The following is a 10,527-nucleotide window of genomic DNA, read 5'->3' on the forward strand; positions in this document are numbered from 1 at the left end:
ATTCTATAGTTATCATTTATGAGAAAAATTTTAAACGAAAAAGAACATGACTCATAATTTCGAATTATCTCTGACATATGTTAACTCGATTGAATCACTGTTTCTAAGTTGTTTTTTAATCCGTGAGAATATTTAACGTTCACATCGTGGGTGGTCATTCGAAAAAAACATTACTGTACTTTTATATTCGGTGTCGTGGAGCTAGAGAATAAATTACACCAATCAAAGTTTCATTGGCGCGACATACCTCTTTCGACATTACTTAATTCATTTTGACACATGGAAATGAATTTCTAATCGACGATCGATAGTAAAGGAATGCTGTGATTCGGATTCGAACATCGAAAAAATTTTGATTGATACATAAACTCAGTCCTAAACTTAGACCATTGCTCCATATATCAAAATAAATTATATTTTATTAATTCTTCACGATAAAGCAAAGAAATTAATATTCTACGAAAGGAAATAAAATATTTACGTAATATTTCACAGAAATACGAAAATATAATTAGAATACGATCTCGAAAGTCACGTCATTTATTATTCCTTCATAATACAATCATTCCGAACAGTACATAAGATCGAATAGTAAGAAAAGACATAAGGGAACATTGTGTTAATCCTGATTTCCCGCAGTGCCTGATAGAAATCTATTCGATGTTCAGAATAGAATTTCTCGTGATCTTATAAATTCAAATTATCTACGGTTCGATGACTAATGCAACTATGGAAATATCCAAGTAGTACAGGCAAGCGAATAAACACGCGGTTCGTTCAAAGTAAAATGAGTAGAATGCTCAAGGCTGTTATTCAATGTATTGCCATATTGTCGCAAAGTTATATATTACATAAAAGTTACACGCATCGATGACAATGCGTGAATACATTTATAATTTGATCGAAATTATCGTCGTGTAATTAACCATCTTTTGTTCATAAAACGAAGCTACAAAGTCTTGGATTATATAATAAGACTTCTGTACTATGTCCATGATAAATAGTCAAGTGATTATATAATAACTTGTATAATACACTTGTAACATATCCACGAGATCACGATTTTTAAATAACCATACCCAATCTCCAAAAATTTTATACCCAATAAAAGCTGTTATCGTATTAGATTTATGATCGTTTCAATTGCGCCAGAGAGAAACAAAATATCATCCTACAAGGATGAAATTACAGTGAGATGATAAAAGATGGATTAGATAAACGAATGATATATTTAATCCGTAAAAAAGAATAATAATATATACATTTTTCACAATGGCTCGTATTTTAATACTAGCAAAGAGTTAGAAACGTCGAAGCAAATTCCGTCCCTCTGTGTTTTAACAGATAAACATACCCCTATTTAGCACACAAACATACATCTCCCTCGGTAAAAAGATGTATCTGCTCTACCTTTCCGGAGCCAACGTTAGAAATTCCTATCTATACACGCATATAACCGTGTATAACAGATATCCATAAACTATATCGATAACATTAATCTTCGAGAAGCACAATGCGATTTTGAATACAATCAGAGCACGTTGTATTTCCCTGCGGTGCCTTATCGACCTTTACAATTTGCAAATTCGACGTCCACTAAAAAAAGAGAGAGGGAGGGAGGGAGGAAGACAGAGAGAGAGAGAGAGAGAGATCAAGATACATTCATATTCCATTTCTGTTTACCGAATGCGATAAACCTCGAACTATACCGTATCGCTTCTCGAGATACAATGTACGAGATTACAAATTCTTGCAAAACTTGATGCCGTAGGGGTATAGTCAGTCTTGTGCACCGATGAAACTTATGTTCTTCTACATACGTGTAGAGGCTGAGTTTGAGGCAACTTTTCTCCGAGAAGGAAGTCGTATATTCGTTTGACTGGGAAACAAACTAACCAGGGCCAGATCAAGCGTACGGTGAATTGATTTTCCCTCGAATAAAGATTAAGATCATTAAAATCCTATGGTTACCGGTGACTCGTTCCATAAGCCACGCTCCGATAACATCGAATCGGGCGATAAATTAGTACAATTATAGAAAATGGACACGGTCGATCGATAATGTCTGTGCAGTGGGAAAACTATATCTGTCATTGGAATACGAACTTACGGTAAGAGGTGAACCAGATAGAAAAATTAGTAATAGAAAGATTAGAAGGTGGATATTGGATATTGGAGATTAAAATTGAAATTAGGGATATAATATTTTATGTTTGTATGTTTTTCTAAGTTCTGATTTTCTATAAGAAACACGAAATTTTTATGATTTTATTTCTTTTTTGGAAATTTATTCGGATTAAGCAAGCCTTAATAGATAACGATTCATCAACAGGATGAACAATTTCATCGTAATTGATTTTACCTTATAATTATGGAATGATGTGGAGGAATGCGTTGAAACTATGGTAAGCAGAATGCTTAAGCTTCCATCGAGAATCGATATCTTCCGTTTTACCGGTGGAATCACCATGTGCCTAGATTGAATCTAATGATCTCAGAACAGGTTACGCAGCCGTGTTCAAAGGAATCGTGGAAGAGACCCGGCGTCGCATTAAATTTTATCGGTTGTTCCACGTGAAATAATCGCGGGCAGTAATTTCTCAAAACGAGCTTCAATGACCCTCCGATAGATTCATTGTGATTGAAATACTTTCCTTAATTGTGCACGTCGATGATAAAGAAATTATGGCTCGACCATAGATCTATCTGTAAATTAAAAGCAAGAATGTTGAGGTCGATATTTTTTTTTTTTCTTTTCTTTTAGAATTAAACTTTTTCTCCTTTAACACAGGTCTTTTTCACATAGATTTCCTCAGATCTGCTTATACTTGCCTAATAAGATTAATCAATGTTCCATTTAAAGCGCCTTTTGTACCATCGGAGTTGGTGGAATTTATACTAAGGAGACCTTATTCTGCCAAGATCAATGAGCAGCACAGTACAAATGAAGACAAATAGTTGTCACTGAGTGAAGTTGAATGTAGAAAACGTTATGTAGAAATTGGCTTCGCTGATCGAAATTCAAGGATCGATCCTTTATCGGTCACGTATTTAAATTTCAATGTTTTGGAATGAATAACTGCGAAATAAAAATATTTCGACGTTTCCCATCGATCAACTGAAAGAAAAACAAGCAACCGTTTGTAACTTTACTACGTCTCTTAATTTTAAAACAAATATTACGCATTCGAGCTTACCTTTTATACCTTATATACCTTTTATATTCTTATTATGAAGTGCGTTTATTCACGTATTCATACATAATTTAAATTACAAATATCCCTCTTTATTTTTTTCATTCGAATATTACACATAGTATACATATTCGATTAATAATATTTCTTTTAACGAAATTGCTGCAAGAGAATTTTATTTTCTCAATTTTCTCATCAAAGATCTTCCATTTTTTTAAAAACTTCTCACTTAAACAATTATCACATTTTCCATCATTTACACTTATTTTCCATCATTATCCATTATGAAAATTACGTTAATAGCAGCTACCTAACAAACACGATCGACAGACCATGAAGTCAGACAATTTTCTGTTTCTTAAGCATCGTGTTTAGGCGTATTATATAGGCGTAATAATACAATAAGGCACGTACAGGAGCTATTAATAAACAAAGAATCGCGTACTAGTCTAAATTACAGAAGAAAATTACCTCAAAATTACTTTTATTTTTTACCACGTTCTGATATTCAATTTTTTTTTCTCTATCAAACGTTTTACAACTCGACACGGTAATTATCAATCGTGTAAGTATTTTACATGATTTCTACGAGTTTGCTTTCACCGCGCGCTTTCGTTTTTACTTAACTTTCGTTCCGTTCCTTCTTCTTCTTTTCTTTTTTTTTTCTCTCTCCTTTTTCACTGTCGTAACTAGAAGAACGATTTATTACGTTCCTCCATTTTCTTCCTCTGTCGTTCTCTTTCCATTGAGATAGATTCGTGTGATGGTAATTGGATTGATAAACGATATTTGGGCGCCACGATTCCTGGAATCATTCGATTAAAGATTTGAAAATTTATTTAGGAAGGAAAGGTATTTCGGATGAAATTGAAATTTGTTTTGAAGGAGTATGGAAAGTGAATGATTTTGTTTCTTGTTAATAAAATATGCTTTATGAGACGATTAATAGCCTTTGTAATTTGAGAAAAGAATGTGGAGGACAAATATTTTGGAAAATAGAAGGAGATGATTTCGTTTGTTTTTTTAAATATCTAATATTTAATGTAATATATTTTTTAATATTATCTTTTTCTTTTAAATCTTATTCTTTTTTTGTTTTTTTTTTTTTTCAGTTTCAGAAAAACTTGATATATTTTAATACTCTTGAAAATCGAGAAACTGGAATAAAGTAATATTATCGATCGATTTATTAATCTGGAATAATCTGGATTAGTGTCAAGTACGATTGATTTAGAATTCTTGGAAATGTTTTGACGTGGTTTTTAAAATATTCGATTCTACTTTGGTCCATTTGAAATTCTTAGTGCATAGATATATAACGATATAATTTATCAAGCGTATAATTTATGTACAATTTAAACAGCAATATATGTTACATTTTTTTCATAGTCCATTGGACATAATATTTAAACTTGCGAAATTTGATTCGTAATTGCACTACGTGTGTGACAAATTTTAGTACAAAAATCTGGTACAATATATTACAATATATTTGACAGCAATTATCAGTTAATGAGATATACTATCGAAAAGTAACATTATAATAAATACTTTAGCAATATAAAATATATAAATTTTAATTTTAATATTTAAAGTTATGCATAACAGATGTGAGAATGCATTAATTTTATTACTAAAAATATTTATATAAACTATTCCCTAATTTCCCAACAGGACCATAAAAAGACAAATATCGAATATTTTGAAAAACAATTAAAAATTAAATTTTATTTAAAATTATATACTACTCTCCTTATATATTTCTTGCAAAAATCTTTAAGGTATCGAGATGTGAGACAAAATATTAAAAACTGTGAACAATAAGCCACATTATTAATTCACAACAAGTATTGAATTATACTAATGATAAATAAAAATAAATAATTATTAATAAACAATACCTAAATATCGTATTATGAAAAAAAATGTAAATCATAAATGTCAAAAAATTAGAAAACGAAAATCATTCGCATGGATCATTCACGGTTGTGTTCAGAAATGTCGAAGCTTAGATGGGTGTGCTCCTTTCTCTCTCCCTTGCATACATATACGTATCTTCAGCCCCGATCTATTTGCCGAACCACTCCTATCGATGTATCACGACGTGCACTCGGCGCTGATGCAACTCTATTAATGACGCTAAATGGCGCTCTCGACGTCACAAAAGTGGCACACGCCCGACGTCCGACCGGGGTATTCGTGTATTCGTTAAAATGCGGTTTTCGACATGAAAATGCCTCCAGGAATTTTCATACGATCGATCGACGATGTGACGCAATCAGTCTAGGCTACGAATCGATTTTTTCTTCACATCGAGAAACGAACAACGTGTCTTGATTTTCCGGTTGAACGATCTTTCGATAAAAAAATTGAAAACGTAAAAGGTATTCTCAGAATCCTTTTAATTCACGCGATATCGATAATTAATTTATATTTTTCTTATCTTTAGAATTTTGTTCAGGTAGCGTTTATAAATCTTTCAATTGATTTGGGAATTTTTAGAAGAGAATTTTGTAGTAAAGTCTGTAATAATTATTAAATTTCCGGGAAATGAATGAAAATGAATTTTGATGGATTCCTTAATAGAGATTCCTTAAACGTTATATGTTCAAAGATCGCTTCGAATGATACTTGTGAATGGTATATAGTTTATAGTGTTATATCTAAGAGTAAAGTTTGTGTATCTAAAATTGTGAAATGGAAACAAAGGATTAATAATTGGATACGTTATCCAAATGTTTTGTTTACGTAGTTAAGTCGTTCTCACATCATAGATCATCTACTAAAATGTTTATAATTGAATTTCTAATATTAGAGAATATTCTGAATACAATGTTTCGAACATGAAAAAGAAGAGTTAAGCCGTAATTGCCCATTAAAAATTCAACTGAGGAGATAGTGAACGGTTTAGTTACTTAGAATAGATAGTTATTCTATTTTATTTTAAACAACAACACTTTAAAAATAGAACACTGTGAAAATGATTTAATGATAGTATTTATCTCAAACCATAACCTTACTGATACCAGTATATTACCAAGATGTTCTAAGGTAGCATTTAAACATTTTTAAAACATTTTTAAAACATACTAAACATATTTACATACATAAATGCATTATAATTTTATTTATCATTCCATATTTATCAAATTTTTCAATTTTTATAATTCTTGTTATTTTATAACGCAACATGTTTAATAATAATGTATTATACTAGATAAATGTTGCGTTTCATTATAGTGAAAAGCGGCTCCAATAATCCGAATTTGATTAACAAATTCTTCGAAATATCGCAAGCCATTTTATAAAGTTAACGTCGTTACTTTCATTATTTATAAAAATAAAAATCGAGAAATTATAAAAATTATAAAAAAATAAGAATCGACGCTTCATTCAATCTTTATTATATTACGACACGTCAAAAATTCATTTACACAGAAAATATAACTTTTGCAATACATTTTTTTTGCAATACTCAATCTTAGAAGATTTAAAATAGAGATTTCTCTTCTCTACTTCGCAGAATTAGACACAATTTTAATACCTTTCGTCTAACTGTGTCTAAGCTCAAAAATTGTATTGCATAAAGCTCGTTCCTCGTAGCCGGACCGTGTCGCATTCAGAATACCTTAGATGTTTAGGTCATCGCCTAATATTAAACGCTAGCGCGCGATTGAGCTGTTCGTAGAGCGGATTTTAGCGGATGAATTATGCCCGGGATGTTATTAACGCGTTATGAATTGCCCGTTTATTTCCATGCCTTAATAAATAACGGTCAGCGAATCTTGGAAAAATTGGAGCAACCGCGATGCTGCATCGCGTCAAGATATTTCTAAACGCGTTACGTTAGATAAAAGTTGCACGGGCTCGCGTACAAAGAAACTATTTATTGCGATTTGCAAGGTAAATTGCGAGCAATTACTGCAATCTAGGCTTCTGAATGATACGTACGCTCGATACGAGAGTTAACGTCCATGTGTCTCGGGGATCATCCGAGAAGCTTGAATTAGTAATATCAAGGTAGAAAATGATTTTCCTTGGCTTCGAGATACACCTGGTAAACGGTAGCCGCGATTAAAACGCGAGGATTCAACGTTTCTCGAGGTATGCGGCGCTAGTGATCCTGTTCCGTGATGGACGGACAAAATGTAACTCTCTGTAATCGGTGTAACGCGAAGAAGGAAAAGAGACGAAAATCGATTTGCGCAATGAAAAAGTTTTTCTTTCGTCGAGAAATCTCTTGTTTAAATTGAGAATTAAACGGAACAAGTTTATTCTATTAATGGAAGTCCTGTCATTACAATTTACAAGTTAATAAATTGCGAAAATAAGGTAACGAACGATTGGTGGATTGGCTACCACCACGTGGAAGAGAAGAATTTCTACGAGGAACACATACACTTGAAAGTCAATTATTCAACTTATGACTTATTGCCTATAAATATTGACGGATAGTTATCATTGCTGTAGAATGGAAATGTTTATCAATTAAAAATTTGTTAGCCAGAGAAATATATTGTGCCAATATTTGCGTATTTAACATATCGTGTAATTTAAAATTTCGCTTTCGAGGAGTGGCTTCGAATCGCAGATCTCTCGATCATTGGTTAATATAATATTGACGCGTTTCTAGTTATTACGCGCGTATTCCAAATGACGATTCGACATTTTAGACACGGTAAAATGAATGCGATCTCGACACGGAGCATTGCTTGCTCTTGTTTCGCTCGTTATTCAACGTGTAAATCAATCGATCGTTCTCGCTTCAGTGGAACAATTATGATGCAACGTTAATGATACCAATGGGTCGTGTCACCGAGTCAACGACACTGCTCAGTAGAGATGATAAAAAAGCAGGTAGCTGTTGGTTCACCATGCCATAATTGTATCCAATTGGTTTAATAAGTCTTGGGAGGTTATTTCAACAGGAACAGGAAAAGGTTCGATCTAAATATATCGTTATAGAAAATCGATAAATAAATGAATAATAAAATTCAATTATTAATTAGAATTCTGGTATAGATATTTTCATAAATTTTATCGAAAATTTATTATAATAGATATATTATTTATTATTATTATTATTATTATTATATGAATAATTTTCTATTTTCATTATACAGGAAGAAGAAATATTTCGCGACTGTAAAATGTATATTTTGATTTTATATTTGAATATAAAATTTCATTGCTTATACTCAAAAACAGATTCATTTAACAGTCCATTAAAATATCTCAATAAGCAAACGAGAAGCAAAGGTTAATTAAACAAAATACATGTTAATATAAATGCACATATTCGGTCCTAAACAGAAAAAATAAATAAACGGTTTATAATTTTTTTTTTTTTTTTATGAATATTCATAAAAAGCGCGAAACACGTAAGTATCAAAAACTCGATTTCTTAGTGCCATCAATACCAATGAATATTTGATAACGTTTATAACGTTTGAATTTATAATATCGCAAGTAATACCGTATATTGTTTCGTGAAAATGTGGAATCGATCCAAAGAAAATGTCCGTGATTTTCATAAATAACACATCCCCCCACCTACATCCATTCTTACTTATCTTCGATCAACGATCGTTATTGATTTATGCACTTAATAATACCAGACCAGAGATTTTATCGATAAGGCGAACAAGCTTTATTATAAGATATTTTAACAATGATAAACATTTCATTTTGATATATGATTTGCTGCGCGAGTTAATCGCGAATGTCATCAACGCGAATCTGATTTTCACCTCATCTTGATTCTCTTATTGCAACAGGTATTCGTTTAATTTTCTTAGATTCGTTTCTTGCCAACCTTCCATACCTGTTGGCTTTCAGCCAGCTAAATTTGTTTCTGATCATCATTCATAACACCTGTATACATCTTTTTTTGCCTCGTTGCTCTAATGTTGTTGCTATCCTTCAGTTTTTTTCTTCTGCTTCCCTTTCTCTCTTCGTACATTTTCCTCCTCCGTGTTCAACTCTCTCTCTCTCTCTTTCTCAATATTCTTTCTCAACAACGACAATAAACTCGGGGGCCAGGAAAATTGTTGATCGAGGAAAATTCGCAACTCGCAACTCGATCGGAAATACATCTAACCCGGTGCATCGGCGATCAAGAGGATGATCCAAACGCGATATATTTATATACGACGCGTAGACCAGAGGCTGATGAACGATGATGATATAACGAGGGAGATGCACTCCGGACGTCTCGTAGGAATGCAGCAATTTAGCCAGATATCAGCCAGACCGACGCGGCTAATTCTATCTACGCGCCACTCGATAATTTGCTCGGTGGAAAATTAGATCGGCACCGCTGAGAAATCGCTAATTACCGATCCCTCGTCTCTCGTTCTCGATGACGCGTGAACCGATCCCATCCGGCGCAGAAACACCGGAGAATCCGATTTCGAATTTCCTCGAAATTAAAGCCTCGAGTCGGATCGATCGGGCTTGGATACCGATTAACGACTATCCACCCGAGAGAAACAGGAACAGGTATGTAATAAAGAGTCCTATTGATCCATGGATTGTAATTTTGTTGGGGATTAGAGAGTAATTGGGACAACGATATCGATCTTTATATAATTATTATACGCGTGGACGGAAGTGAATTTGTTTGTTGATTTTTAAACGGATTTCGAAAGGGGGGAATCGTTCGATTTTCGTGATCGATGAATTTAAATCGGCTTGATTAATTCGATTGGAGAAAAGGGTGTTTATGAATTTTATGGGATGTTCGACTTTGTCGGTGATCTCTTTATAGGTTGTTCTGGTAGTGGTCGATCGGAATGGCAATCTTGGTAAGGCTGATATAAAACGCTCAACGGAAACATTGTACGGGGATAATAAATCGATGGCCTCCACTCGAAATACAAACGGTACAAACACTCGTGGCGATATATTTCAGCATAGCTAGTGCTCGATTAGGCGATAAATAATCGAAAAAGAAGCGGAACAGTGGAGGTCTGGATGTCACGAATAGCAGATATTGTTAATCTGAAAAATACATTTGTCAAGCGTAAATTTTACTTACGGATTACGTAATAAACGATTTGGAAAGATTATTATTATTACCGTAATATAATGTTATTAAATATATTGGATGGAAAGTATTACAATGTGGGAAGATGGGATTCTAATGTGAATACGTGAGTTTAAGTAGTGTGAAATATTAGTATCGTATTTCTGAAAGAGATTAATATCGTGTTACGTGCACGACGTGTCCGTGAAAAGTATCGTTCGCGTGGCGAATATTGTCTTTGATCGGGATATTCGTTGATAAAAAGGGAATAGAAGGGAAGAAATATTTTTTATAACATTAAAATGA

At 32.9% G+C, this 10,527-nt stretch overlaps 1 long non-coding RNA gene across 1 annotated transcript; it reads right to left on the reverse strand.

Annotated features, from left to right (window-relative positions):
* Positions 1–2,299: 2,299 nt before the first annotated feature.
* LOC147656399 (uncharacterized) lies at positions 2,300–4,001 on the reverse strand. Its single transcript, XR_015294506.1, has 3 exons — positions 3,198–4,001; positions 2,833–3,118; positions 2,300–2,706 (listed from the first exon to the last, which is right to left on the reverse strand). It is a non-coding gene; the product is annotated as an uncharacterized LOC147656399 (long non-coding RNA).
* Positions 4,002–10,527: the final 6,526 nt, after the last annotated feature.

Source organism: Apis florea, unplaced genomic scaffold (genome assembly GCF_048593485.1).
Source record: "Apis florea isolate Af1SG1 unplaced genomic scaffold, ASM4859348v1 contig_3775_pilon, whole genome shotgun sequence".
In the NCBI taxonomy this organism is placed as follows: Eukaryota; Metazoa; Arthropoda; class Insecta; order Hymenoptera; family Apidae; genus Apis; species Apis florea.